Source organism: Pinus tabuliformis, chromosome 5_2 (genome assembly GCF_031772625.1).
Source record: "Pinus tabuliformis cultivar Carrire ecotype Pingquan chromosome 5_2, CPIR1, whole genome shotgun sequence".
Taxonomy (NCBI): Eukaryota; Viridiplantae; Streptophyta; class Pinopsida; order Pinales; family Pinaceae; genus Pinus; species Pinus tabuliformis.
This window is the reverse complement of record NC_142306.1, coordinates 649,059,129-649,063,437: the sequence shown is the minus strand read 5'-3', so window position 1 is coordinate 649,063,437 and position 4,309 is coordinate 649,059,129. Positions and strand designations below refer to the sequence as shown.

At 36.9% G+C, this 4,309-nt stretch overlaps 1 pseudogene; it reads right to left on the bottom strand.

Annotated features, from left to right (window-relative positions):
- Positions 1–2,873: 2,873 nt before the first annotated feature.
- LOC149160715 (uncharacterized) lies at positions 2,874–3,958 on the bottom strand (annotated as a pseudogene).
- Between the last annotated feature and the right edge of the window lie 351 nt (positions 3,959–4,309).

The window sequence follows — 4,309 nt, the reverse complement described above, 5'->3', positions numbered from 1 at the left end:
TGACAGAAAAGCTATAATTACTTCATCCACTTTCACATCACTCTGATACCCTACAAAACAAAACATAAATGGATATGATTTGTCTTGAAAATTATGGAAATATTGATGAAGGATAAGATAGACTATGAGTGGGAATACTAGTCCCTTCAGGCATGAATAATTCAAAAATAGCTGCTATTTTTTCAAAAGTTAACCTATAATATATTTCCAAGAAAATTTCACTAGATAATGGGTGCAAAGAGTTGGGCAAAGATATGCACAAGGCATTTAAAATGGACTCAGAAGTTATAGAAAACAAAGTTTCATTGTTTTGAGCAATTATGGTTTTCTTACTAGGTAAGTACCTGTCCACACACCATACAACAAATTCCGAAAAAGGATGAGTTTAAGGAAATATAAATTGGGGTAAAAAGGACTCCCACAGAGAAAACTCGTCACTATTATCTTGAAACCTTTGGGAATCCTAATTCTGCAATTCATATAGGTCAAACTATGAGTTTGTATCTTCTATTCTGCTTTCCCTATCAACTAAGGGCAATTCATAAATATTTGGAAGGGTTTGAAACTAAGCTGAGACTCTTTTCCTTTAGTTGAACTCATTTTGAACTATCAAATTGTAGCAAGAAGAAAAATTACATGCAAAATGTACCGTTGTATTTCTGAGTTGTCATTGGGAGATTTATGTATTTCTGCACTTTGATTCTCTATGTCTGGCAAGTGAAGGAAAGGTCAGAGGGGACAGAAAAATGCAGGAGCGATTAAATTATGAATGAGAGTGAGAATGAAATGGAATGAATGTTTGGGTAAGGGGCATATTTATAATTAAATGGAAAATGGTATTCATAATTAAATGGAAAATGATTAATAAAATAGTGGCAGGAGATATTTATTGCCGAAAACCAGGAATGTTTTTTTGCGTGAGGGGGTAGGCGGTAAATGGTAATGAATGAGGGGGGGTGCACAATTCATAAGTCATTGCCACATTGGAAAAGTTTCTTTGGAAAAACAAATTTTTTCACCCCCGCCCTATTAAATGTCGAGTAAGCAGGGGGTCGCACAATAGAACAAGATTCGTCGATCACCAAAGCGTCAATCACCGCTAATAAAAAATGCACGATAGTTAGTGTGCATAGATTTGACATTTTTTTATTAAAACAAAACAAAATAATATATTGCGGCATTTTATATTTATGCACAAACTATTACAAAATGCAATAAAACTATTTTTTTTAATTTTATTCAAAAATTTGAAATTTTCAATGTAACAAGAAAATGTTACAACACCCAAAGTGTTTGTGTAGTGTTCGGTGGCAGAAACACCTCTTTGGCTTCCCACTTTCAAGCTTTGACAAGCAATATGACACAACTTTCTACCTCCTCAATTATTACAACATTTGCTGTTACAACATCCATTGTAATGGTCACTATTTCAGTAGTTTCAATAGTAGCAGTTGCCATGGCATCAACTTTTGTCGCAATTTTAGGAATTTCAATAGTAATGGGTGTTACAACATCAACTGCTACAACATTCTTAACGTATTTAACATTGACATTTTGTTATGGTATTTTTTGTTACAACGTTTGTTGTTACAACATTTGTTGTTGCAACATCCATTTTTAACTATGTTTGTGCTTCTCATTTTGTTTTTTTGATCCCTAAGTGTTGGTGTAGTGTTTGGAGGAAAAAAAACCTCTTTGGTTGCCCACTTTCAAGCTCTAACAAGTAAGATGAAATGACTTGTTGTTACAACATCTACTTCTTAATATGTTGTTACCTATGTTCTCAATTTATTTTCTTGATACCCAACTGTTGGTGTAGTGTTGGGTGGCAGAAACACCTCTTTGAATGCCACTTTCAAGCTTTGAAAAGCAATATGAAATGGATTTATACCCCCTCTATTGCTACAACATTCGTTGTAATGGTCACTGTTTCAGTAGTTTCAATAGTAGCAGTTGTTATAACATCAACTTTTATAGAAGTTTCAACATTTTCAACAGTAATGGGTGTTATAGCATCAATTGTTACAACATTTTCAGTAGATTTAACATTAACATGTTGTTATGGTGTCTGTTTTTACAACACTACTGTTACAAAATCCGTCGTTACAAAATTTTCTTCTCAACCCATTGTTACGTATGTTTGTGCTTCTCAATTTGTTTTCTTTATCCCTCAAGTCTTGGTAGTGTTTGGTGGCAGGGAAACCTCTTTGGATGGCTGCTTTCAAGTTCTAACAAGCAAGATGAAATGGCTTCTTGTTACAACATCCATCATTACAACATCTTAGTTGTAACTTATTTGAAATTTTATTATCGTATGTGCACTTTGATATGATGTAATATGATTATTGTTTCATTTCATATGTTGCAATATTGTTAGCCTCACTCTCTTAAAAATCAATAATAAATCCAATTATTAAATTAAATAAATAAAATAATGAGAATTCCTCAAACTAAGGAGTCTAGTTTGGATGAGAGATTCTCTCCAACTAGCTCTCCTAAATTAGTGTGTAAGTTGAGAAATTGTCTCAACCAAGTGAGTCTAAGATAGACGCACTATCTAAAGACCACTTACTCATGTATTTAAATGTATTATTAAATTATTTGAATAATGAGAATTACATGAGCATGAGAGACCACATGATGGCTCTCTGCCTTTTTCGCCAGTTTAATTTTTGTGTGTTAATTTTCTGTGCATATGGTTATATGGCTTTGTGATTTTTCTTCATGTGGTATCAAAGCCAAGTTAACAAAGATGCTAAGGAGACAAGTCGAGTTTCTTGTTGCATTTTAAGGAGATGGAGGCAAAGTCTTTTTGCTAGTGTGAGTTGTTTAGAGCCAATATTGTTGGTTGTATGTTATTTAGGAGTAGTAACTCATGCGCAGTGAAATTCTTTGCCCACAAGGGCCACAAAATCACTCTTCTGAACTATCCATGTTTGTCTCCGCAGAAATGCCTGCACTGTATTTCCTATGCCTACACCAATAGCTGTTGCTAGTTGTGTTGCCTCTTGAACAGTTTTACGACAATCAACTGCATCACTGACATGACGATCTAGAAATGTCCAGGTGTTCCTAAATTTTGGTGAGTAATCTGTTAGCATGTAAAGTTCTGTGGTTGCATAAATTCCTCCTAGAAGGGTACGCTTGGCATACCAGTCAAGATCTGTTGAGCGGTCACCAGCAACATGCCAAATTTCATCCATTAAAATAGCCCTTTGCTTAAAGCTTGTTGGAAGATTGGGTGGATTTGCCTGAATGCTTAATGCTTGAGGCCATTTAGAAATGTAGGGGACCTGCATTTCTAGATGAATTCGAATGATTTTGGCTAGGCGATCATGAAGCACCAGATGGGATAGTTCTTCTTCATGGGATTCAATCTCCCCCAGTAGCCTTTGCAGACAATCATCCACGAAGTACTCAACAAGGGCAACCTCCTTCCTAGGAGATGCACCCACGATTGAAGGTGAGAGACCCGCCTCTCTCGCGCCTGCTACCATCGCTTCCTCTGTCCATCCCAAATTTGGCACATGTTCAAGCGCCGCTTACAGAACTTGAGTCTGATCATCTTTGATGTCATGAGTCGTCTTTTTCTCCTCCTCGGTGTGCTTCTCCTGCGAGCCTGTCTACGTGGGCTCGGGCTTCACATCTTCATGGATCGAAGAAGAGGATGCATCGTCTGAAAGCACCCTTAAATTGTAGGGCAGTGGCCTATTAATATTTCGCAGAGGAGACTGAGAAGGATGGAAGAGCGGGGGATTATTGAGATCGTGGTGAATTGATGATGAAATTGACAGCCATCGGGTTCTCTGGATGCCATTGGTGAAGCTCCATCTAATTGTGTTCATGGTCGAATGAAATGAAGAAATTTGAGAAGGGTAGAATCAGTATACTGAAAAAATTGATTGTTTCGAATTATAGCCTAAACCACCTTCCCCATGGCTGATTCACTCGGCTCCATATTGCCTGTTTCTAGATTAGATGCTGCTACTATATCTGAAGCCTCAGTCTCAGTTAATGTGTTCCCCCAATATTCAATTACATTGTTTATTTGACCGAAATGTTTCAGAGTCTCTCCCATTGCCATTAGAAGTTGTTCAAACAAAGAATGAGACCTCTCATCAAGGATCTTCTGTTGAACCAGTAGTAGAAAGGAAATCTTGGAAAATTTGCACGTGGCCTTGTCAAATTGCACTAAACAAAGATAGACAGCGCTGCTATTCCCAGGGCCATAACTAGCATTACTTGGCAGCGTGCATCTGGATCACTCAACAACCAAAACGTGACTGGTCAAGATTTGAGTTGAAAATCA